The following is a 27,305-nucleotide window of genomic DNA, read 5'->3' as shown; positions in this document are numbered from 1 at the left end:
GAGGATGTGGAGGGTGTAGATCACTGTGGGCAGCACCATCTCCTAGGCAGGTGATCCTGACTGTATAAAAATCTAGCTTAGCATAAGCCTGCCTGTGAGCCACCTAGTAAGCAGCATCCCCTCTGGTTCCTGCTAGAGTTGTTTGGCTATGGACTGAGTTCTTTAGTTTTTGATAAAACTGTGTGGAATAGCAAGCAGGTCTACCTCTAAGTTCCTGCTTGAGTGTCCACCCTGGTTGTCTGTGACCTGCAAGCAGAACCAAACCTTTTCTCTCTCACGGTGGTTTTGGTGAGAGTGATTTATCACAGCATCAGAAACAAACATAGGACCTCCATAACATAGAACACATAATATGCATGAGCTGCATAACACAGAACATGGAACATGCAGGACCTACATATCATATAACATGGAATATGCAGGAACTGCATGACATAGAACATGAGACATGCAGGAGCTGTATAACATAGAAAATGGGACATGCAGGAGTTGTATAACATAGAACATGGAACATGCAGGACTTTCATAACATAGAACATGGAACATGTAGATGCTGCATAACATAGAAAATGGAACATGCAGGACCTGCACGACATAGAATGTAGAACATGCAGAAGCTATGCCTAGTGCTTGATTTACTGAATTTCTGCCATTTACATTTCTTTAATGAAATAAGTCATGACAAAGTGGAATGAAAAAGTGGCCTATGGAGGAGAGCAAACCGATACAAAATGCTTTGCCGTCGCTAGCTCCATCTTTGAGAAAGCATGAGGAGTCTTGTAATGGAAAAGGCTGAAATCTTGAAGGGACAGAGTCGGGCTGTGCCAGGACTGTGGATTAGGAGTTACTAGTATACAGTCTAATAGAGGAGACTGATGAGATTTCAGGACTGAGGGATTTCAGAGTCATCCCATATTTGTTTGGTCCACAGGTAGTAGTGAGCGCTCTCTAGCTTGACTGGTCCCACCTCTGCTTCCAAAGGCAAGAATCTACATCTCCAAGGGAGCACTGTAAAGCTGGGATTCCGGCCATACCTGATTTCCCAAGGAGCCTGGTGAACACTGAGGTTCAGTGCTATGATGCTGGCATCTGTGGAAAACCCTGATGGTAACTTGATGGATTTCCTCTCTGTAGACAACCAGACATGTTTTCTTTGTCTTGATGTTCACTGGTTCACTTTTCCCCTTCATGATATACCTCAGTGTTCTTCTCATATTTGTCCCTGGGACTCAGTGTCCCAGAGAATCTAAGATATGCACATAAGTCTCCTGTCTTTGTAAATAAAGCTTTCTTGAATTATATCATTGGATATTTTTGTGCCCGCCCTTCCGTCTTGGTGAGCTATGTTCATGAGCTACATACACATGCTGAAACTCCTCCCTCTTGTAGTGCAACTTCTCTGTTGTCATTCCCCCAACTTCCCCAAGGCTCTGCTCTTCTTCTATTCTTCAGAATATAGACAGATTCTTCTATTGGGGGAGGGAGAGTCTAAGACATCTCTTGTCTCTTTAACAGTGTCATTGTCTCCTTTTTCTCTATTGTCCTTAGCTCCCACCCCATCACACATTATTATCTTGGTGTTCTGGCTTCATTTTTGCTATTGTGATAGAAAATATCCTGACAAAAACAACTTCTGAGAGAAAGGGTTTATTTGGCCTACAATTTCCAAAATATAGTTAATCTCTGAAGGGAACTCAAGGTAAGCGCTGGTCACATCACACGCATGAGAGCAGAGAAAGGATAAACTCATGATTCTTCGTTTAGATCCCGCTCATGTTTTCAGTTTCATACAGTCCAGGATCCAGCCCATGGATGGGTGTTGCCCACATTCAGGGCAGATCTTTCCACCCAACAGAATGAGCAAAGGTTGATTAGTTCTAGATAGTTCCTCAGACTCCGTTCCCAGAGGATTCTAGGTTGTGCCAAGATGAAACAAACAAAGCTGTAAAGAAGTTCAGTTTACCACCTAGCCTTTACCTCTCTATATTGTCTCTTTCTTAAACACGTTCCAAAGGCACACAGTGCATATATTTTCTCACTTCTTCATTTGTCCCTGGGACTCATTCTAAATGAGTCACAGACACAGATTTATACAACTTATTCTCACACCCCTCCTTCCTTTTCTCAGTAACTTTGTCAAAACACCTGCTGTTTCTTCCTGGCATCTGTTTATCTTCAGGTAGGAACAGTGCACTCTGGACTAATATTTGTTGACTAATGGAGTAGACAGGTTCCCTCGCAGCTTCTCTCAGCTCAGGTTGAGGTTGTGGGTCCTGACACATATTAGGTCTTCTCTGCATCACTTTGGTTTCTGACTTGCAAGTGATTCCTAGGCACCCCACAGAAACCTCATGCTAAGCAGTAACATCTGCTATGGTTTGTTGGTTGTGGCTTCCTCTTCCTCCTTAGCCACAAGGTACTCCTTTTCTGTGATCCTCAGTTTCATCAGTATAATAAAGATAACACCATATGAAGTAAATGGAAAGATGTAAGATGTTCATGTAAGCGAATAAAATTCTGAGGGTCTGTTTATAAGAAGCCTCTTAACTTTAGTGGCTGGTTTTAGCATGAAGAGTTTGAGAAATATTTGTGGGCTAAAATTTTGAAGGGCTTTTTGTACCTTTTTCCTAGCCATCATCCAATTGTGATCAATAAGTATGTGATGTTTTCCTGAACACTCTTATCTTCTAATCCAGTGCATTCATCAATACTAGACAATATAACACAGTATGGATTCAAGGCCCATCCAGTACCTAGACAAGAACTCTTATAACTGTGACTATTTAGGCACAATGCTCAGGATTTTGGGGTGTCTCTCTTTTCTTTGTCAAGCTAATATTTTCTCAAAGACTGTGTGGTTCTTACATACAAATGACTTCTCCTGGGGTGGGGTGTCTAAGAATCATTCCATGTCTTCACTGGCATCCAATTCTGTGCCTGCTTCTATCATGTTTGGCCCTCAGAATTTCACAAATCTCATGAACATAGATTGAAGAAACTAAGTTTAATTATCTCTAGGAGTAACAAAAACTCATGAGGACAAATGCCCATTAAGTTCTATTATTTTCTAGAATGAGGAGGAGCATATGCAAATGGTAGCAGCATTCTTGTCCACCTGCCAGCATCCCTTGCAGCTAGGACATGGCTCCTTGGGCCAGCACAGACAGAAATGCTACAGGTGAGTCTTGCTGCCACCGAACCTTTAGCACCTTAGGACCCACATAACTAGTGGTTGGTGACCTAAATGAATGATGCAGTCTTCCTAACCACTGCTTCATGCCTCAAACGAGCAGGGAGACAGTCACTCATACCAAGTGTGTCCTCATTTCCCTGTGAGACCCAGCTTGCTTTCATATCTCCTCGATGAGGTAAGGTAGGCAGAGGGAAGGCTGTTCTCCAAAGGAAGAGGCCTCATTAACAGCAGGAACAGTTCCTGCCCAGTCTGCAAATTCTCAGAAAACAGAGAGAGCAGTTACTGTAAGGAGGCTGGCTGTCTGGGCTAGCAGCTTTATCAATGAATAATTTCCTCAAAGGAAGAGACTCTATGGAGACCGTGCACTATATTTGATCTTGGAACATATACACAATACACAGGACTATCTTTGATTCAAAGAAAGCAAGATAATTGTTTCCCAAACAGATTCACTGGAGAGTGCATTCCCCCAGCTCTGATGACCCCCACACAGGCAGCCCTGGGTCTGCCCCAGACCATTATCCTGTTTTGCTAGGGAACAAATAGCTCTTTTGAGGTAATTTGGAGCTAGTTTGCCAAGTTCACAGCTATCTCAGGGGAGCCTCTGGGAAAGTGTGCTTTCCAAATCCCCTCTCCAGCCCTTCTAAAGGAAAGCAGGTCATTTTTTTTCAAAGAAAGCCAAAGACAGCGGCTTGTTCTGTGATCCATCCCACCTAGCTTGAAGCCTCGGGGGCAATGCTTTACTTCCTAGCCCTTGTCTGATGCTAGGGAACCAATTTCTCATGCAGGTAATTATGCATGCAATTAAGTAATTGTAGATGAGAAGAAAAAAAGAGCGAAATGAGGAGGAAGTTGCCAAGGAAGGACTTCTGAACATCTAACTTTCAAAAGCGAGGCTAGAGGATGCAGGGGTTGAACCTTACCTGGAGTTTACTCCCACAAATGATTGAATCAAATCAGGGGCTTGGGAAGAGAAAAGTGTCAATCTGGTAAAAGGCAGTAGCTAAAAATATATAAAAATATACACCTCCAAGGCACAGTGCCTGTGCTCAAAGCCCAAGCCAGTCATTCATAGGCTGTTCAGCATTGAGCAGATTACTTCAGGTGTCTATGCCTCCTGTCTACAGGCTAAAACCACATGAAAATGCCCTGTGCTTTACCTGAACGAATGCATGTGTTTACGTGTGCAAAGTCTGCCTGAATGAACGCACGAATTTACACGTGTGTGTCTGTTTCTATGGCTTAGAAAGGCAATAAGCCCCACGTCCCCATTAGCTACTGCTGTTGTTGAGGCTGCTAGCTCTTATTTTTATGTGACTGATGATCCTTTAAACCTGGTCTAAATAACTGCTTTCTAGGAAACCAGATATGTTTAGTATTGGATGTGACTCTTTGCTTGTGCCTTGATGTCATTAGAATGGGGATAGGGAATACATGAGGCTTTCATTTGGGAAACAACACAAAGTGTTGGCTTTGTCTGATGTTGGCAGTGAAAGGGTCAACACCCCAGCACCTCAGAATTCTTCAGAGAGCCAGTGTTGTTTACAGTGTATGTTTAAAATAATATTCCTGCTTAGTTGGCCCTCCCCTTGGGATCATGCAATTTCAACAGTAACAGAGGATTAATTAAAGACTCTCCCTTGAGTGAGGGCTGGTGATCTGGGAAGGAGCAGGGGGTATACCCTGCACTGTCCCCACTTTGAATTCGAAGGAGCTGGGCCTTCTGGAAGTTATTAGTGCCACCCAAGGGTGGGAAGGTGCTTTGGCCTCATTTCCAGGCTCTGGACTGGCACTGATGATTTTATGACTTTTGACTGTGGGAAGAAGAATGAGCAGTGGACCAGGAAAGCCATGATTCCCAACACCAAAATCAACAGGGAATGAATCATCCTAGCGTCCCCTGCCCCTACCCTGAGCAAAGATACCTGTTCCTCTTGTCCTATTAGAGGCTTCATGACTGTGTGCTTCTGCTACACTGAGGCACACCCTAGCCATCTTCAGTGGTTACAACAGGGACAAGCGACAGACTCCTTTAGAGTCCAGGTGACATCCTGTAGCTGTCCTCTCTCCCTCAACTTCTGAGAAGGCTCCCCTCCCCTGACAGTTCGTCTGGAATATTTACAGTTTCTTTGTCTTGCTATTCTGGCCTGTCTTTTTCTTCAGGTCTCTTTCTCCAGGACCATACAAGGACCTACAAAACCAAATGTGTGGCCATTTGGCTCTGTAAATCCTCTGAGATTCCTCTTTGTTATATCCGTAATGCTTCCTTGATGTTGTTTGCAAAAATCTGAAGATAATCCAACGTCTCTTGGCCCCTAAAAGATTAAGAGTAATGGTTCCAGGGGCATCGGAGGTGCTTGCCTCTCTGGGGGGGACATCCCTGGTCCCCAGCTTGCCAGGCACCATTTGGGACACCACAGCTTCTATCCTACCTCAGCCTGGCTTACTGAGCTCATGGGGGCTTCAAGGGCTGCAGGATCATCTGCTACACGGTCACTGGCAAGCTACTTCCCTGCCGTGTGTGCCCTCTCTCTAGAAGGCTCCAAAAACAATGAGCTTCTTGAAGACAGAGGCCTTGTCCTGCCCAGTCTTGACATTTGGAAGGACTAAGAGTCTGTAAGGTATAGGGCTAGCTACGCAACCTTGGGGAAGAATGGTCTCTGAGGCTCTGGGCTTGGAATGTTTAGAAGTGAAGAATTTAAGGGAAAAGAGAACACATTCTTCTGAATAGGGAAGCCACCTGGAGAAGTAGCTATTTAAATTCAAATGAAAGCAAATCAGACATTCGGTTTCTCAGTCACAGATGTCACTCGGCAGGTGTCCAGTGACCACATGTGGCTAGCAGCCACCTTGCTGACCTGTGTCCTGTGGTGTTCTGCAGACCAAACACACGTGCCTTGTGCAACATGACAGGACATTCCCACCACAGCAGGTCTGCCTGCTGCCTGGCTCTGTTCTAAGGAGTCTGTATTCATTTGTGCATTATGGTGCTGTGGGAATCTGCAGGGAGGTTTCTTTCCTCGTCTGCAGATCCCAGCCTTTCCTTCCAAGTCACTGGGCTTTATAGAAACACCAGGTTCTCAGGGTCCATTGTGCTGTCCCTACTCATGGGCTTATTGTGTCCTGGACAGGGGACAGAGCAAGCAAGGTATGTAAGGTATGTGACCCTGTATAGGGAACATAAACCCTCCCATGCTGTGCTGGGGGGGTGTGAGCTCCTGGGGCTACAATGAGATATAGGTTTATCTCTGGGTGAATGAGCTACGAATGAAGTCTACATTCAGAATTTTATATCAAAGCTAGGATATTGAAAGTAGGGTCCGAGACAGAAAATTTTCAAGGAGGTAATGAAGAAAAATATGGAAATCTCTGAAAGAAAAATAGAACTAGTAAACTTATTCAAAATTTAATAGTATTATTTTAATTAATATATGAAGTGTGTGTGTGTGAGTGTGTGTGTGCGCACGCGCATGTGTGTACATGTAGCTATGCTCACATAAGTGCAGATGTCCTTGGAGGCCAGAGGTGTCAGATCATATGGAGCTGGAGTTAGAAATGATTGCAAGTCACCTGACATGGGGACTGTTTCTCTGGGAAAATAACCAATGCTTCTAGCTGCTGTGCCACCTCTCTAGGTCCTCAAATTGCTAAATTAGTTAAACATGGCAGAGGTACCTTGTCACAGCAAGGAATGCATGTGGGGGACTGAAGAACTTTTGAGTCCCTGTCAGACATCAAAGTACCCATGACCTTCATTCAACATAGCATTGTCCTACATGAGGTTCCACCCCTTGTCACCAGGGATATACACCCTCTCTTTGAATTTCTGCTCTGAGAAAGGGGAACCCAAGATCTCTTTCCTTGTGGAATCTCTCCGAATGAAGTGACCAGGAAAGGTGGAAGAGGTCTGTTAGTGCCACAGGCACCTTTGCTCCACAGGGGAGGGGCTCCTGACATCTGCACAGTCACACACCTAACTTCAAGCCCACTCTAGAGGATGTGAGAGCACAGGTCTGTGCAGCACGAATCAGCAGAAGGAAATGAGCCTTGCGGCGTCTGGAAATCCTTCTGGCATCATCTGTTAATCTTGTTCCTGCCTTTCCATGGGTCTTGGGACAATTCTGAACGGCTTGCACAGGTGTTGGACTGACAGCACCTCCCAGACACCCTCTCTCTTGGCATCATGTTGGTTCGTCCATGTGAACAAGGTGGAACATCTTGGTGTGGCTGCTTTTTGAAGCAGGATAAAGAACTGCAAAGTCACTCTTCAGTGGTGGCATGGGGACTTGAGACAATGTGTCGCCGCAGTAGCCGCCCTTAGGGACAGGGAGGGAGAGACGAAGTTGAGAATCATGGGTGACTTCTGGGAGGCGACGTGTCATGCCAGGAAATGTCTAGGCTGTTGACATTTGCAAATATCCAGAGACAGGTAACACAGGGAGGCTGAAAGAAACAGAGGCTAAAACTGGTCTTTCTGGGGTTGGGAAGAGGCTCAGTGGTTAGAAACACTGGAAGCTCTTGCAGAGGGCCTGAGTTCATTTCCCAGAACCTAGGCAGTGGCTCATAACTATCCATAACTCTAGTTCCAGTGTATACAATACTCTCTTCTGACCTGTTCAGGTACATATGGAACACATACATACATACAGGCTAAACATTCATACACATAGAATAAATAAATCTACCTATTCTTTTTCTTTTTCAGCAAAGCAAAAATTATGTCAAAGTCATTGTCTCTTTTTTTCTATGTGGGATGGGACTGGGTCAATCCCTCCAGGGCTGAAAAGAACCAAAACATGTCTGAAGCATATAGCCCTCCATGTAACGCTCCTTCCTATTGCTCCACCACACATAGAATTACAAGCATGGATAAAGAGATGCTGGTGGGTAAATAACTTCTGTGTTCTCAGCCCTACGGCAAGCGCCAAGGTTGGCACAAACCCGTGCTATTGAGACAGGCCACGCAAGTTCCTCCTGACCTGCTCTGGCTGGTGGAATATTCTGCAAAGAGAAGGGTGGTACACTGCCCAGAACTGTGAGAATCTGCCACTTCCCATGCTCAGGGACAAAACCCAGATCTTAGAACCTGGCCTCCGTGCTTTTCCCAAGCCCTCTTTCTGCCCATCTACACTGCCTTTCCTATCCGATTCTGTTTGCTGTGCCTAGTGGAAGGTGGGAGACTGGCTCCCAGTTACCCAGAGCAAAAAGTCCGTGGAGGTAAAGATAGTGCGATTGGTGGTGGTGGGTCTCTGCTCCCCCATGGCATGGTGTCACGGGGATTTCTCAGCAATTAGTGAGAACCACATCAACTTACCCTCCTTCCCAGTCAGCAGCCCTGCTCACCTGTCTGTGTGGGTTTCCAGTGGGTGGTGATTCATCTCAGAGCTCAGTGAGGACAGAGCCGCCAAGCGCCTCGAGACAGGGCAAGGCTCATAATGAGCCATACCCATCCTGCTGAGGGATAAACAGGATGATCCGCCAAGAGGCTCTGTCCTCCAGTGAATAACTGACCTTGTATTCCATGAGTCTTTTATCCTCCGAAAAGGCAGAGGAGAAGCCCACTCGGCCTGGGATCTAGGAGGTACAACCCAGCTCCTTCCCACTTGTCCTGTGTACCCTCTGAACTCGAGTGGTTCAACTGTCCATTGAGATAACTGCTTAGCTGGTTAGCGATATGATGCTATATGCATATATATATATATATATATATATATGCTCATATGTAGATATATGTAGACTTTGCAAAGCCCCAGCAAGCTTGGCATGAGTGCTTTTGAACAGCCTTATAACTGCTTCTGTAGAGACTCATAGGAGAAGAGGGCATTCAGGTCTATGCCTTGTCTTTGCCCTTTATTCATAGGCACCTGGCTCTCCCGCCAATGATAACAACATGATTAATGTGCAGTGGGTTCCTGCAGTGAGTCACACCACATCTAAGCACTTTACCTGCCACCTGACTTAATCCCCCACCAAGGGAGAGGCGGATGCAATGGCTGTTGGCCCTCTATAGATGAGGTCACTGTAGTTCAAACTGCCCAAGCCCATATTCTAGCAAACCTAGAGACCAGTGCTATGAGAATTCCAGGACCATTGACAGCCACTGTTCCCTCCAGAATTTATTTTCGTTAGAACACCAGACTCTGAGATCAGCTGATGATTCCTATGTCCTTTCCTTTGCCCAGCTGGGTCTTTAGTGTAGGTTCTCCCAAGCACACAGCTGTTCACAGTTCATGGCCCCTTCCACACACTGATCCAACCTCCCTACCTGACAGCAAAACTCAGCAAACCTGACAGACTGGGTAGGTACAGCTCCTGGTGTTGGAGGCCAGCAGCTATGCCAGGAGCTGCTCCAAATGAAAGTCTCCTCTGGTTCCCTGAAAGGACCATGTAGAAAGGAGAAGAGCGGAGGGGAGGCTTGGGGAGGAAGGATTCTGTAGCTGCCACCCTTCAAGCACGGGCAGCCCTCAGGCCTTAGGAGAGACCACACAGAGTCTGGGATTGCTTGTCCTGGCTCTAGGCTGTGACGTCACTGGCAAAGCAGTGAGGATGAGCACGGGGTGCTCTTGCCTCTTATCCACACACCAGCTTGGCCAAGGTGCTGATGACAAACAACCTTTGTTTTAGGCTGCATTAATTATTATTATTATTATTATTTTAAATGAGTTAACCACTGTCCTCATGTTCTGGCAGGTGCCAGGAACCTCAAGTTCTGCAAGTGGCAGAGAGCGGCCTCTCTACTTGAGGACAATGAAGACTGAGAGACTGGGATTATTCTTCTTAGGGCCATTTTGTGCTTTTGATTGACAGTGATCCTTTTCTACACTAGAAAGGAAGGACTAAAGTGACATACTGGGGGCAGAAGGTAGAATCGTCCTGTTTCCAAGAGGCCTTTAGAGTCACAGGCCTGGTGGCAGTCGGACAGGTGCAGGGAGTAGGGGGCTGGCCTTAAAGGGTCATCTTCCACATAACTCTGACTCTCCTGCAAAAATCACTTCAACTCACCTTAGTTCCTGGATTCCTCAGATTTATTTTGGCATTCTTGAATTGTATGATTAGTCGATGGGATAATATATTTGAGGCATCTGATGTAGTCTGAAACATAAGCTAATTGTACCATCAAGCCCACAGAATTCAAACATGGCCACAGAATTTTCTCAGCAGGAGAATCTTGGGTGTACTTAAATGCATCCTGGTGCAGAAGGAAACTAGAGGTCAAGAGAATGAATCTTGTTCATCAACCCGGAAAGGACAATGTTAGTCAGCCTTGGCATCTACTATTCTGAGTACAGGAAATGTTGAGTCAAAAAAAATGTAGCAGATATTTTTATTTTTCTTTCACACTGGAATCTGAGAGCTTGAACTGCCAGGACGTCAGTCAAGAGGGAGAGAAAAAGAGAGTTGGACACCCGAAGTGACTTGCTAAAGCCTGTCTCGCGCATAGTTCTGCTTCTCCCAGGCCATCCAGATTTCTCTTATCTCAGACTGAGTCAGAACCAGAAATACCAAGATTTGGCTGTGAGAATGAAGGGAAGCAAGCAAGCAGGAACTCCAGAGCCAGACAGAGAAGGACTTACCACACTCCTTCAGGACCCTTGGGTACTTGGAAAATGTCACCCACCCACTTGAGCCTAAGGTTAGATTTGACAAAACTGACATCCTAGAGCCATCAGGAAGCTTACAGTGATGGATCCAAAGTTCCTGTTTAATTAAGGCAAGGACCTGGCCAAGTGTGCATTTGTGAATAAACTCAGACCTTGCACCCCTCTGACAAGAGCTTGAAGGTGACCTCTCTAAGACAAGTCTCGTCACTCCTTATCATGGTGATGTTGAGATGTTAGACGGTGCCAACCTGCAAGTGGCACATGCACAGAGTCAAGGTGGGTACCCACAGCCTGAGGATGTCCGTAGTGATCATCACAGGTGACCTCTTGCTGATGCTGGGGGCTATAAGTGAGGCTCCAAGCTGGCCAGGACTTTTCTTCCAGGTGGCTTCAAGGTCAACACACAGAAGAGTGGGAAGTCATTAGTCATCCCTCTAAAGCCCTTCACAGTTTAGTGCCCTTACCTGGGAGGGTAGCCATTGCTTTGTAGCCTCTCTGGGGCCTTCGAAGCCCATTTCACTCACCAGCTTCTCTCCTGAACACATTTCCCTATCTCTGATTTGGAGACGAGTGATGAATCTTCTCTCGTGGAGAAAGCAGAGCACTTCCTACAAGCCCTGTATCGTGTTGAAATGGTGGTTTTTACACCAGGCCTATGTGGGTTGAATTCACAGCAGACTTCACCCACTGGCAACTGAACCTCTCAAGCTTTAATATGCCCAGAAAGTCCCTGCACTAGCATCTGGATAACCTTCAGAGTCTGACTCAGGAGGCCGTGGAGGCAATCCGAGATTCTGCCTTTCCAGAAAGTTCTCAGATAACACACATGCTACTGGCTTGAGTCACTTTGAGTCACTTTGTTGAGGTGGACGGAGCAGATGTGTGAGGAGCCAAGGTTGGGTGCAGCTTATTCTGTGAATGCTTGGCACATGCCCATGACACAGCCTCTGCTGGCGCTCATCCCTCTGTTTCTGTCCCCCTTGTCCTGGGTGCTCTGCAGCCTAGAGGGATGAATCCCTGTGAGGAGCTTCATGCTGTGGTCTCTGTCTTAGTGGGAAAGGAAACCCGTGTGGTGCACCTAGCGTCTGGCCTCAGTGAATGAATGATGTACCCACATGCAGCAGGTAGATGACTCAATCTCTAGGAAGGCAGAAGAGATGAAAGCCTAGGAACTGGTACCCAGTAGCAACTGCAATTCAGGAAACTGTGGTATATGGTATGTTTCCTCCAGGTAGGCACACACATGGGCATGAGTGTACTCATCCCCCAGAAGGGAGACAGGAACTCAGGATGGCATGCAGATGCCTAAGGTAGTCGAGGGAGATGTGTTCAGTCAGGAATGCTGGAATTGCTTATTCTCTGATCTTCCCTGTGCAGAAACCAATGAAAGAGAAAGAAAATGTATTGAAGGGATCCCAATGTGTTGGAGATGTGGCGCAAAGAAAAGAGGGCAGTGATACTTTATGACCCTCTTTGCCAACCTATTTAATCTTGCCCAAAGCACTGACAAAGGTGGAGAGGTGTGGTTAGCTCATGTAGATCATGCAGTGTATATAAGTGCATGCACACAGACAGATATTGAAGGTGAGGGACTGACTCCCTTCCTTGTGTCTTAGCTCCTTAGGGATGTTTTCATTGTGTGCTGCCATCTGGTTGTTCACAGACACTCTCCAAGTTCACCCAACTGCCTCATACCCCACTCAAGCTCAGCTGTGATCCCAAATTACTGATCTTTTCTTTTATCCACCACCGTACTGCTGTCTGTCTTAGCACTAATTTCTCTTTGTTATGATGGACAGATGATTTTTTTCCTGTGTACCCGTGAAATGCTGACAATGCCTGATTTACTGAAGGCTGGCTGAATGAATGAATGAGCAAATGAATAAGTGAATGAACAGGTCACATGATGCCTACACAGATGTAGGGACCAACTGCAGTTATGGCTAAGCACCTCCGTCTACTAGGCTGCGAGGGTCCTTAGGTCTTCGTCCACCCTTGGTGTGGATCTTGTTTCTGAGGGTGCACCATGGGCCGACATGTTTTCATTTTCTGTTTCTTCTGTGTATTCAGGGATGAATCTCTCACTCCGTATCCAGATTCTGTGTCTGAAGAGTGCACTTCCTACAGAGGATTGGGTCTTCCTTCATTTGAGTGTGGTTCATGGAATCTGCAATCCAGTACATTTTGTTCAACATAGCAGTGCTGGCCGTAGGCCCCATTTCAGAAGGTTTAGTGTCCAGGCAAGGCATATCATTGGTCAAAACTGTGGCAGGGAACTCTGGAGAATCCTGTGTAAGGGAAAAGAAGGGCTAAATGTTGGATAGACTAGAATTGATGTGTGGTTTTTGTGGTTATGTGCTTGTGTAGAATAGACATGTTTGTCTATGTGTGTGTGTCTATGTCTCTGTATGTGTCCATGTCTGTGTGTGTTCATGTCTATGTGTGTGTGCCCATGTCTCTGTGTGTCCATATCTGTATGTGTGTGTCCATGTACATATGTGTGTCCATGTCTCTCTCTGTGTGTGTGTGTGTGTGTGTATGTGTGTATGTGTGTGTGTGTATCATAAGTGTGTGTGTTTGCCTCTATACACAGGTTTGAAGAGCAGAGGTCAATATCAGCTGTTGTTTTCTATCAAACTCCACTTTGTTTTTAAGGTGAGCTCTCTCACTGAGTCTACAGCTCACCAATTAGCTAGACAGAAGTCAGCCTAGCTCCCTGCCTCTGCCTCCTGGCTCTGAGCAGACAAACAGACACCACCAATCCTGCCTTTCATGTGTCTACTGGGTGGGGGTTCTGAGGTTATCTTTGTAGTGTCAGCTCTTTAGCCACCCAGCCCCAGAATCAGTGCTTCTGAAGTGAGGCCACCTTACCCTACAGCAGGAGGCTTAGGGAAGGTGGCTCCCCTCCTACTCCTGCATATAAAGTAGCTCTGACACTTTTGCATTTCTCTTTAGGTCTGGGCTTGAATTAGAACAGACATCACAGAGGGGAAAGAGTCAGAGCTTCCCCCCATACAGACCTCATTTCAGAGGCTGGGGTCTGTGGCATCCACAGCAGAAGCTGTGAGTCTCACATCCTGGCAGGGATGCTGGGACTCTGGGCATTGAGTCCACAAAATTGTGCAAGTCAGTTTTTAGAAAACTTTGAGACTGGACCAGGCACACACCTCATGTTTAACATTCTCCCTGGTCCATGAACTTGTGTACCTGTCTCATGTGTACCTGGTATGTGCAAACCAGTGATGAGTCCCCAGAATAACCCATCACCAAGTTCAATGGTGAAAGTTCCCAAAAGAATATCACATACACACACACACACACACACACACACACACACACCAGAGAGTATTCGACCCTGGTAAATCCTTATGCACAGAGAACCAGCATATTCCATGTGGCCTCTATGTTTTGAACTTGATTTCACTTATCTCCTTCACACAGTGAACACACCTTAAATGATAGGAGTTTCCATGTCTGGTGGTTTGAGCTTTCCTAATTCAATAAGCCTTTAGCTGAGCTCTGCATGGATTGGAGACCATCTGGCCCTTGTCTTTTAATGAAGGTTGAGGGGCACGGGGTATTTCATTTTGTTAGTAATGATGACAGTCACAGGGGCCCTTTGCTCGGATTTTTTAGGTCTTACAAAGACTCTTCAGTACATGTAAAAATTGTTTTGGATGGAACTGAGGCTCCGAGAGGCTGTGTGACTTTCCTGAAGACATGGAGCTAGAGAGTGACTGACAGAATGGGCCCATAGATAGCTCCAACATTGGGCATCCTGGGTGAACTGGGAGAAGGGAGTTGAGCTATTTATCTCTATGTGAATGGAAGCACCCCATAGGTGTTAATTATGGATGCCCATCATGGCATGGCCCAAAGAGGAGATTGCAAAGGAGTGACCTGAGCTGTGTGCCCCTGTCCTGATGGCTATAGCAGCCTGGCCAAGGAGCAGGGGACTCTGTTGGAAGGAACGCTCAGAACTTCCATAATGTGGCTGCTTGTATCTCCCAGAAAAGAACAGCCTCCCGGTGGCGTCTGCTGGGGATTCCAAAGCCCAGATCGAGACAAGAGTCACAGCACAACCCCGAGGAGAAAAATTAAGGGCAGTAAAGCCTTTCTTGGAGTGTGCAAGGAAAGATTGCCACTTGGTTGTTTATTGGCACAGCTCCGCGACAGCAGGCTTGCTGGGAATCACCGGAGCCTGCCCCACCCCTCATCTCTGCACAGGCCCTGGTTGAGACAGCAAAGGTACAAGATAGTCACTCTTGCTCCAGGCCCACAGCTCCTGGCATAACCCCGGTGTGAACAGGGTCCTGAGAAGGAATCAGAGCTTGGTTTGCAAGGGGTGTTCAGGCTGCCCCTCTCATGGCTGCGCTGTTGTGCTTTGCCTACTGAAAAGAGAGAGCTAGCATGTGTTCCTCAGGAAAGTCTCTTCTCCATCTGGAATCAATGGGGGGTGCTCAGTGGATGCCCCCCTGAGGACTGGCTGATGTTTATAAGATCTCAATCCTGGGGGACAGGCTGGCTGGGGTGCTGGGAATGAGTCTGAAGCAGCCTCTCCAGGGTACCAGCTGGAACCTGGCCCAGCTCTAATGAAGGGAAGTCTCCTGCCATCCTGATCCCATCTCCTCCCCCCTACCCCCACCTCCGTTCCCCCTGTTTCAGGTGCAATGTCAAAAGAGCTGCTTGCTTTGCCTCAGGGTTGAGTCAGCCAGGATGAGGCTGCATGACTGAAAAACAGGGAATTTGGGGGGAAGTCAGTGTGAAGGAATGGATGGGTGTATTTTGTTCACCTACTGGGAATGTTCTGCCCATGGCCAGGATGGAGAACATGTCCTTCCATCTAAACCCAAAGACCCCAAAACTGCCTCCAGTGTCCGAACCCTTGCAGCTGAAATTGTCAAGAGAGTCTGGGCGATGCTCTCAGGGTAGAATGGTTCTGAATGTCATCAGCCCAGTAGCTTGCTCCTCACTCCTTGTGTGACTTTGAATCTCATCCTCTGCCTGTACTGTGGCTCAGTGCAACTGGAACCTTCCTGCCCATGGCGAGATTGGGCACCTGCTCATGTGTTCACCTGTACACACAGAGAGACACATAGACACACACCCAAACACATACAAGCATGGATGCACACACACACAAACAGAAGCATGGGCACACACACACACATACACACACAAGCATGGATGCAAACCCACATGCAAACACAAACAAGCATGAATTCAGACATATACAAACAGAAGCATGACACACACAGACAAACAAACATGTACTACTACATACAACCTATACTCTGGTATCATCAACAACAGATTTTAAACCAGGCTATAAAAATTACAACTCACAGACTCACATCATGTTCATAGTTTATATCAAGAGTTACTAAATTTTCCCTTAAAGGCTCAGAAATAAATCTATAATGTCTTGATTTTTATTTCTGGCCAAATAGTCCTTGTCACAACTACTTAACCTTTCCTTAATAAGATGGGAGCTCCTATGGGCAGGAGTCTGCAGACTCCTGGCTATGCCTGCAGACACTTCGTACATAAGAACAGATGAAGACAGGCTGGGTTGGTCCCAGAGCTGGAGTTCATCACAGCTGTTAGGAACCTTTGCTAGAATGAGAGAAGCCAGGAAAGGATTCCTGGAGGGTTTGCTGGGTAAAGGGGTTTTCAATGGCCACTGGGGTTCTAAGCATGGAGCTAGGAGAAGTGACTGTTATGACAGATAATAAGGTTAGAGTAGAGGCAGAAAGAGGGCTCACTGGGCAAAGGCCACAAAGTCTGATGAGCTTTGAGACATGGAGGAAAGAGCTGATCCCTGCAAATTGTCCCGGGACCTCTATGTGAGACATTGTGGATGTACTAGCACACGTGTGTGTGCATGCATGTGAACACACACACACACACAAACAAAATATAGAAACATTTTTTTCCCTTTAAAGACAGCAGAATTAGTATAGATTTGGGATTGAAAAGAACAGAGCAAGCCAGAGGCGTAGACTAGTACAGGGTGCAGCATGAACAGAGGATGAGCCCTCCCCCCCCCCGGGGGGGGGGGGCTGGGTGAGCCCCGGGGGGGGGGGGCTGGGTGAGCCCCGGGGGTGGGGGCTGGGTGAGCCCAGCGGAGGGAGGCGCTGACCCCGGGGAGCTCAGCTCCACAAACCTGCAAGCTCTTTGTCTGGAAGTAAGGTTAGAAGTTGAGTCAAGAGTGAATAAAAATTGGTTCCAATAGAAAAAAAAAAAGATATTATCACTAGGCAGCCCCAATGGACTGTGGTCCATGAGAAGAGTTTAACTCAGAGAGGGGTCTGGATCATGAGACACAATTAAGGGGAAAATTGGGTAGCCTTACTCTAGCTCTGAGCCTCTCAGAACCAGAGTTCATGGGGGAACCTAGAGTTGGATTCATACACCATCCATACATTCATCGCAGGTTGTGATGCAGATGATGGATGATGGATGATGGAGTCTGGGTTGGGGCCACATTACCACCTTTGAAGGGAGCAGGGCGTGCTCACTCAATTGCTTACAGAGCAGGAGCTGTGGCTCCAGCTCAGCTCTGGTATGAAGCTCAGAGCATCTGCTTTTCGGAGGTGTAGGACAGGAGAGCCTCCTGGGAACTTCTTGCTCACTCCACAGCATCTGGTTGGGAACCCCATCTCTAATCCTCTCAGGCCTTTCTAGGTTCATCTAATCTAGAACCCCTCCCCCCATTTATTCCTTCTTCTCATCTTAATCCTACAAGGTCCAGGACAAAGACTTCCCTCTGGGGGGGAAACATATCTAGGCTGCCTCCTGTCTTCCTAGAGCTCTACCAAGCCCTGTAGCCCCATCTTCAGAGCCTATCTCTGTAATAAGAGTTGGATTGACCTGTTTCTGAGTTATCAGACACCCTCAGTCTTCCAAGGGGGTAGAATGAGGTGGGAGAATCAGAAAGGAAAGCAGACACAGCCTACCCTTCCTGATTGTCAGGAAGTGCATTTTGCTGGATTTTTACACTCTGGTTCCTTCTCTGTGACATTCAACTTCCTGTGCATCCATTCTCTCCTTGACAGAAGAATCGGAGGCTCAAGGGCACCGAGTACTGCAGAACATACATCCAGGTCTCCCTACCTTCGCAGCTGTCAGTTCCCTGGCAGCTTGCTTTAAACATGCTTGTAAACCTGCTCCTTAGCTTGGCGTTCCGTACACGGAGCATGGGCCCAATGGGTGGGCCATCTCGAGAAGTGTTCTTCGTGTCCGTTGTGTCCACCAGCCATGGCAAATGCTCTCTAGTGCACACCCAAGGCTGATAGACTCCGCAGAACTCAGTTGTTCCTGTGTATGAGGCCCTGCGGTTATCGAATCTGCAAATGAAGATATCTTCCAAGCATACAGATTTGAATAGGGGCAACCAATGGCTTCACCCTTGAAGTGAGGGGCTAACAGAATACTTTTGAGAACACAGAGTGTAAGAAACACATAAACATAAAAATATACACATATACATATGCATATATATCATATACATATACATCATATACATATACATCATATGCATATACATACACATATGCATACACATATGCATATGTATACACATATGCATACGCATACGCATATACATATATATACATATATATATATATACATATATATATACATATATATATATATATATATACATACATATATATGGGCAGGGCTTCTCACTGCACGCTCCAAGGTGGCCCTAGTGGAGGAGCAAAGTGCCACAACTCATAGTCCTGATGAGTGTACATGATGGCATTGTGCCACAGGCAGAGTCTGCCCCCAATGCTGTCACTTTCCCAACTCATGTCTACATTTACCTGTGGGAGAAAGAAGCCTATTGTAGATGGACAGGTCTGGAATCCTGGCACCCAAGAGTCAGAGACAGGAGGATGACAAGTTCAGGGCCAGCCTGGGTAGATTAACTATGGAGACACCAGCTAAAGAAAGAGTTTTTGAAAAGGAATAGGCCATTTCCGAATCACAATTTTAACTAGTAAGACTCCCATTAGCTCTCTGTTCTATAGAACTGCAGGATGGTAAATAAATAAAAATTAGTATCAACCAGCAAGTCGGTGGCCATTTGTCACAAGTATGATACAAAAGTAATGCAAAGAGCCAGTTTTCAATCCCTTTCACCAAGAAACTAAGCTATAGGTAAAAGAGGGAAGGCTCCCTCTCTCCGTGATCACCCGGAATCAGCCCAGTCCGTCTTGGACATAACCTAGAACTTTTCAGAAAGAAGCCACCGTGAAAGAGCTTCCAAGAATATAGATTGGACCTCTTTCTATGGGGTTTTCCCAGTACAGTTATGACCTACCCCAAATTCTGTGCAGGCTAAAGTAACGCATGAAGAAGAGGCACAGCCAGGGTTCCCATGCTATCCCACCGCAGGTTCATTCTTCATTTGTGGGATCAGCAACGTTTTCTATGTTAGGGATACACAAGATAATGGCTCTATCTATTATCTAACTTGCCACTGTGACTCAGCGCATAGAAATAAATCACTACTTGTTTCCTGTGCCCTGGACAACTCTCTGCCTGACCCTACCTGCCCTTAGGGGTTAGAGGGGAGCTGGTGCAGAGTCAATGACACAGACTTTGGGAGCAGGAGAGAAATGTCACAGCAAGCTCATCTGAACACTGCTGCAAGCTCCTTTAATAGCGTCCACCTGTGCCACCCCCAAAAAAGCATCTTTTCTAAACAGCAGTTCCTGATTGACTGGATCTTCACCAGCAATCCTTGGGCTCCCAGGCAGTCCTCAATTAGGTCCTCCTGCAGGAATGCTGGTCCTCAATGAGGTCCTCTTATAGGAGATACTTTTGTGGCTACTTGAGTTCCCCAGCGTTTATGCAGAGGTGGACCGCTATTCCTGCTACATATCCACCCTTCTGGTTTTAGATTTTTAACAGCCTTGAGGGAGCCTGGGTGCCATTGCCTCAACATTGTTGACCCGACCTCGGAGGAGTCCCAGTATACTGGACTGTGCCCAACTATTTATTTAGATTATGGCCCTGTTTTCTTTTTCAAATATGGGCCATTCAGCTGCCTTCTGTGACGGTTAAGGGACAAAGTTACATGTTGTCCAACCGCAATATTTCCATGTTTATATTTCTGAAATTTTTATAAAAGTGATAGATGAATTATGTATAAAATCAAATGATGGTACAATAATTATGACAAAGCAGATGTAATTTCATCTCTCCTGTTCACCTCCAGATTCTTACTCACTGAAAGCCAAAGTGATGCCTGCTTTTGATATTTGTTTTTTATTTTATTTTAATATTTTGAATATTTTAATATTTTGACTATTATGTTGGCTTTTTCTGTGTATTTAAATTCCGTTTTTCTAAATTAGGCATGTGTACGTACATTCACATACATATAAAACTTACTAATAAATATTAGTATAGGCACACATGACAACTAGAGCAAGTATAGCTATCTTTTTTTTTTTTACTCATGCCAAACAACATTTTTTTAATTGATATATTTTTTTTATTTACATTTCAAATGATTTCCGCTTTCCTGGCTCCCCACTCCCCGAAAGTCCCATAAGCCCTCTTCCCTCCCCCTGCTCCCACATCCACCCCTTCCCATTTCCCTGTTCTGATATTGCCCTATACTGCTACACTGAGTCTTTCCAGAACCAGGGGTAACTGTCAGTCTTGCTGATTAAGATATTTGGGGCTGGAGAGTTGGCTTAGCAGCTGGAAGTGCTTGTCACTCCTGCAGAGGACCCAGGTTCAGCCCTCAGCATGTATATTGGGTGACTTACAACCAACTGTGACTCCAGTTTCAGGAGAACAGACATTGTCTTCTGTCCTCTGAAGGCAGCCGCACAGACGTGGGGCTCAGGCAAACACTTAGGCACATCAAATAAAAGCAAATCAATAAATATTTGAAATAGAATTATATATTGATTTTCTTTTTTCAATATCATTTCCTTCTGTGGCTGAAGCTCATTTAGACTTTTTAGACACACACACACACACACACACACACACACACACACATACCTTCTATGCAGTTTGAATACAGTTTTTTTCTTTTTTTCATTAGTCAGAAGTGTTTGAAAAAGTTAAATATTGAACCCCATAGTGCATTGAGCTTGGAAACACACTATAATTAACATTCCTGGTGGTGAAGTTATTTCCCCTGGAGTTAATAATTATTATTGTTAATTGGGTTGCTTAATTTTTCTATATAGTTACTGCTGATTCATTTTTTAAAATTCTTTAATTTCTGAACAATTGTAAGATGACTCACACCAAACATTGGCACGTGATACCCAGAGGAAATCCCTCCTGGTTTCTCAGGCTCACAGGCTGGCTGCTCCAGCTTGACTTGAGAACACTTGACTTCCTCTTAGCCTGAGTCTCTTCATTCTTCTTTATTCTCTTGTTAGTAGCTGTCCATCTTCTCTGATATTGCCCTAGCACCTTATTGCATTATTAGAGAGAAAATCCTAGATGCTTCCTTAGTTACCAGTCCATGAGATGTACATATATAGAAACTGTACATGTCTGAAAATATATTTAATTCATTTTCACACTGGGTTTATGCATAGAATTTTATACCAGGTGCCATTTTCTCTTAGTGGGACAAGGCCGCCATGGACCTACTTTCTACTTTTCAGGGTCTCTACTCAGAGCTCTACTGCCCTGGAATGAATTTGAGTGCTTTTCTTCTCTGTGTCGAGAGAATGCTGTGTTTATTTTGGGATTTGGAGCTAACAGGACCTGATGCCCTGGCTCTATGCTGGCATAGTGCCCACTGCCTGGAGAAGGGCTGGATTTCAATGGAAGGAGCTGCATGTTTTATTGCTAAGAGATTTTCTTGTATTTTGACATGTTCCCTTGGTTTGTTTTCTCGGCTGTGTGTGTGTGTGTGTGCGTGTGTGTGTGTGTGTGTGTGTGTGTGTGTGTGAGAGAGAGAGAGAGAGAGAGAGAGAGAGAGAGAGACTCTTTCATCTGCTTTCAGAGGCCATCCCCTCTGCTCTCCCACTTTCTTTTAGCTCAGTTTTCAATCCTTCATCATTGTTTTCTTGATTCCATCTTCTAGTTGGTCCTGTTGGATTTATTCTTTCAACACATGTTTTATGGCCAGAGTTCTATACAGTTCTTCGGATAACTATTTCTTAGTTCTCATTATAACACGTTTTAGGGTCAACCCCTATATCCTTAAGAATACTCATATTAATTCGGGGACAGAATTCCTGATATGAAGATAAAGAAATGATAGATGACAGATGACAGATAGGTAGATAATAGCTAGATTAGATATCAATAGATAGATAGATGGATAGATAGATAGATAGATAGATAGGTGGTGGATTAGATAGATGATAGATTAGATAGATAGATAAGTGATAGATTAGATAGATGATAGATGGATAGATAGATTGATTAGACAGACATACAGACAGACAGATGGATAGATAGAAGGTTAGATAGATATATAGATAATAGATATGGTTATATAAAACTACCTGAAATCAGTTTATGTTGAAATAACAATAATCATTGCCTCACACTTGAGAGGCCACACCATGCAGTTGCTCGCTTCATAGAGCTCTGCACCTCTAGCCTGAATCTGTCAGAGAAAAGCAAGCAGGAAATTCTAATCTTTTCATCATTTTCTAGAGGCTGTAGTTTCTGAGTCAGGAATTGGACTGCAACAGCGGTTTTCCAGTCGAATGAATGGGAGAATGGTACCAGCGAGCCGGCGGTCAGCTTGGAGAGCAACCTGAAAACATGGCGGAGGGCTGTCATTAAAAATCCTGAGTAGAGAAGCATGACACGGGGCTGGAGGAGCCTGAGAGAGCTGGGTCACCAGAGCTCACTGGGGTGGCACTGTGGGACACTCACCGTACGCTACATGGAGTCTGGGAGGGGCTCGAACAAGGGGCGAGGAGCGTTCCATTATAGAAAGGGCATTTCTCTTAGGGCGTTAGTCTCTTGGGATAACTAATTCACAGTGTGAGGCTCTATGATAGATGCAGCCTGACATTTTAGGAAAAATCAAGCAGTAGCTCTTTGTTCATTTTAAAGGAGATGCTCACGGCCACTCTGATTCCTGTAAGCAACTCGCCCGGGCTCCTAAGAGCATGACCAGACTCACTCTGAGATGCCCATTCTAGCATAATTTTTTTGTGGTCATTTTCCATGACAAGTCTCCAGCACTTTATTTTTTTGGACTCTGGGATCATGTGCAGCACCTATGATAGCAAACTTTCTCAAGAGTCCAAAACAGAACAGCTGTATTACCTTAACATCAGTTCCCCAGCACCAGAGAGAAAAGTCCTGTGATCTAAAGGCCCCCAAGACGTGCCAGCGTTCATAGTAGCCATTGCCACTGGGTTTTAATCTCATCTGGTCCCTGTGGCCACCTGTGGTAACTCTTGTCAACTTACCAGATAACGGAGGCAAGGCCCATTTGGTTAGTTACACGCCACAGCCCTGTTGCTGCCTAGCAACTAAATGCTGGAAGAAGGTCTTGCATACCCACTGCCTTGCTTTTCACTGGCATGACTCCATGGTATCTGACCACCTGCCCTACAGTGCTCACTCACCTCAGTACCCAGAGAGAAGAGCACACGCCTTACACCATATGATCTTCCATTCACATGTTGATAGCATAGGGCTCGCCCAAGGTCATGCCACTCATCCAGAGCAGTGGCAAAATGCAAACCCAAGCAGCCGGGCCAAGCAGATGCAGGTGTGTGTTTTGCCAATGGATAACCACAACGATCACCTTTCCTTTCATTGAAGCTAAAGAGAGGGCCCAGTCGTAAAGAATAAAAGTTGACTCTTCAGCAAGACATCCATAGGCTTCATCCCTGGTCCCTGCTTAACATTCTGCACAAGCCTATAGGATTTCCCCATCAGCGGGAGCCCAGCTGGCTCCCTCTCCTTCTCCATGTTGGAGCTCAAGCAGCAGAACCAAGAACATTGGTTCTGCCGGGAAGATCAGCCCTGGTAGGTCTTTCCTCCACTGGACAATGACCAAGACAAGGTGGGGGTCTCTTTCCTTGGTCCCAGGATCCCACTGTGACCTCCCCCTCAAATCTCAATTCCCATCCTATCTCACAATCTGTCACCATTCCAAGGAACGAAGCCAAGCCAAGGGCTGGTCTTGCTAGCCGCTACTAATACCACTGTGTCAGATGTTCTTAGGAAACACTTTTAAAATATTTGTGCAGAAAAAGAAGAGAGGGGGCAATAAAAATAGGTAAGACGGAAAAAATATGTATAAGAGAATGACAAGTTATAGTTGCCTGGTAGGGGAATTGAAGTCCTTTTTATATTCCTGTTAACAGGCATATAAATACTGGGAATTCCCCTTTCTAAATTCAACTTCACAAAGCTTTGGTCTTTCATAAAATTACATCATTTAAAAGGAAATCGCTACTCTTTTTTTTTTTTAAACATAAGCCAGACCAAATACTGAGAAATGTACAACTGGAGAAGACATAATAAAATCCAGAAAGCTGTTGCCACAAATGTGCTATTCTCAAACCAGCAACTGAGCCATGCTCTCTTGCCTTGAGCCCACAGAAGCCCAGATGAGAATTTAAACCATTGCGAAATGCATGCTGGCCCACAGGATGGAGTCAGAGAGATTGACCAGGCTAAATAGCCTGCTTCAAAACTGTAAATACAAAATAAGTTACAGCAAGGAGGAAAAGAAACAAGAGAGGAGACATCCTTCTAGTCACAGGGTGGAGAAAAAGGTATATAGATGATTTTTTACAAATAGTAAAAAAGAAAACAAAGTTTGTCAAGAGATTGAACCCAGCCGGGCAATGCTGGCATCCCAGCACTTGGGAGGCAGAGGCAGGTGAATTTCTGAGTTGGAGGTCAGCCTGGTCTACAGAGTAAGTTCCAGGACAGCCAGGGCTATACAGAGAAACCCTGTCTCGAAAAACAAAAACAAAAATAAAAAGAATAAATACAAACAAAGAGATTGAACCATTCATCATGGTGTGCTAAGAAAAATCTCCCATTTTCTTCTTTTTCTTTTTCTCCTTCCACTTACTTGACCTTGTTTCTGTCAAGGTCAAAAGGCAAGGCGTTCCGGGTACAGTGACATACTTCCATTCTCTTACAAGGTTGTGGCAGGGTCAGGAGTTCTGGGTCAGCCTTGGCTACAACATACATTCAAAGCCAGCCTGGGCTACTTGAGAGCCTGTCTCTAAACAGACAACAAACATGGATACAGCAATGACACCACTCCAGGACAAAACCAGAAATAATAAAATGAGATCCGTTTGCAAAAAACAGCACAGCACACAGTGGAAGCGAGCCCTCCAGAGTCTGCTGTGTTGGAAAATATGTTCAGGCTTTAATTAAGATCAGGCCTGTTTTCCTGCGCCAAGCGCTGCCCCTGCCCTGCAGGGGTCCGGGCAGTCTCAGGCAGTGTGTTCTAACATGGGTCTTCCCCTTTCAAGCCACGCTGGAAGAAGCGAGCACTAATGAGTCACAGATGGGAAAGATGGACAAGAGTAAAGGACATTGGCCCGCGAATTAGAAAATAGAACAAACAACCCACAGAGGACTTCTCCATCACCCCTGCCACTGCCGCTGCCGCTTCCAGCGCGTGTCTCTTGCAAGACTTGGGTTACCTTGAGGTCTTGAGACCTTCGTTGTTCGCTGGGTCCCACCCAAACCGTGGTCTGCTACTGAGCCTCTCCTGGCCCCCAGACAATGTCTGCCCTGGAGAGGAAATGGAAAACCCAGGCAGGGTTTCAGGTTTATGTGCAAGTCCGGCAGGAAAAACCCTCGTTCTGAAAAGTGTTTGAAGTTGGTTCCAGGTATACACATTTAAAAATAAAAATAAAAACACTTCAAAAAACAGAATGTTTAATTTTCCTTTGCATGGGGTTGGGGGAAAGAGAAGGCCATTGCTGAAGCCTGATTCTTCATCTGCATGTCTGACATTATAAGAAATCTCCAAGTTTTGATAGACTTAATCCCAACCACAGGAGGAATGAAATAGCAGCCCGGATTGCCAAGGCAAACCCGGACCACACCAAAAAGGCCAAAGGCTTGCAACTGGCTATTTGCCAGGTCTTGTCTGGCAAAGGCCTAGCTAATAAACAAATATACAGTATCCCAGTCCATCAAGCTGAATGAGGCTTTGCTCCAAGTCTAGGGAAGGTCTGAGGTAGCCATCACCAACTGACAACTCTGTCCCGATGTGGCCAAGAAGCCTGTGGTACACACAGGGGAACAGGCAGCTTCAGACATCCTTTGAGCTTGTCCACAACTGTTCTCTTTACATGTTCTCTCTCTGTCTCTGTATCTCTCTCTGGGCACACACACACACACACACACACACACACACACACACACACACGCCCACACCTATGTCAGCACTTCTCACTACCCAGACTTCCTCATGTTTTCTGGCCCCTTGCAGATCTTTCCTTGCTGTTTCCTGGTTGCTGCTGTTCAGGGTGATTTTCTTCCTGCATGTGATTTCAGCACAATTGCTTGTAATACGATTACGCTCATTGTTGAGCAAGATCGCCTCAGCAGAACCAAGCCACAGGATTCTTTTTATAACCTTGGGAATGCCTGGACCCTAACTGCAGAGCTGACCCTCTGGCAAGGGCCCCGTCAGACAATGGAGCCATTGGCTGCGTTTGAAGGATGTGCAAGCTCAGATTCAGAAAGTGGGCTGGAAAGAAGGGTGGAGCGGGGAGGAAAGGAAGTCTGGCTCTTTCAGAGTCACCCGTTCTTGCCTCAGAGAGCCTCATCACTGGAGAAGCCCACTATTAAATTTGGCCTTTGGTAGTGTGGGTAGACATGGCTTCTGTCTGCTTGTTAGCTCTCCAAGAGAGAATTCTGGGAGATCTATGATTTGTGGTTAGTGGACTGGGGAACGGAACAATTAATAATGTTGTTATTAGAAGAAAAGAAAGATCAAAGGACACAAGGATGGGAAGCAAGAGGATGACTGATTCACGATTCGCCTCAATTCAGTTCATTCGAAGTTATTTATTTACTCTGTGGGAGTGTGTGGTGTGTTGTCGTGTGTGGTTTTGGGTGGGTGCAAGTGTGCGTGTACAGGTACTGCAAGATGTGTGTGGAGGTCAGAAAACAACTTGCACGAGCATCTTTTTTCCTTCCACTATGTCTGTGGGGCCCAATGACACAAGTCAGGACTCCAGGCGCTGGACAAGAACCTTTACCTGCTGACCACCTTACTATTGACTTGTCTATTGACTTAAAACATATATGAGTGTCTGAGTCTCTTCTAGAGGCTGTAACAAAACACCAGAAAGAGCATAAGTAACGGATATTTATTTCTTACAGCTGTAGAGAGAGGCTGGGTATCTAAGATCAAGGTGCCAGCAGCTTTGTCTCTTGGTGAGAGCCAGTACTTGGATTTTGGATTCACCTTCTCAACATGTCCTGTGTTACTGTTCTGTTGCTGGGGAGAGACACCATAATCATGGTATCTTGTAAAATAAAGCATTTAGTGCAGGCTT

The sequence above is a fragment of the Apodemus sylvaticus genome, chromosome 6 (genome assembly GCF_947179515.1).
Source record: "Apodemus sylvaticus chromosome 6, mApoSyl1.1, whole genome shotgun sequence".
In the NCBI taxonomy this organism is placed as follows: domain Eukaryota; kingdom Metazoa; phylum Chordata; class Mammalia; order Rodentia; family Muridae; genus Apodemus; species Apodemus sylvaticus.
This window is presented reverse-complemented; position numbering follows the sequence as displayed.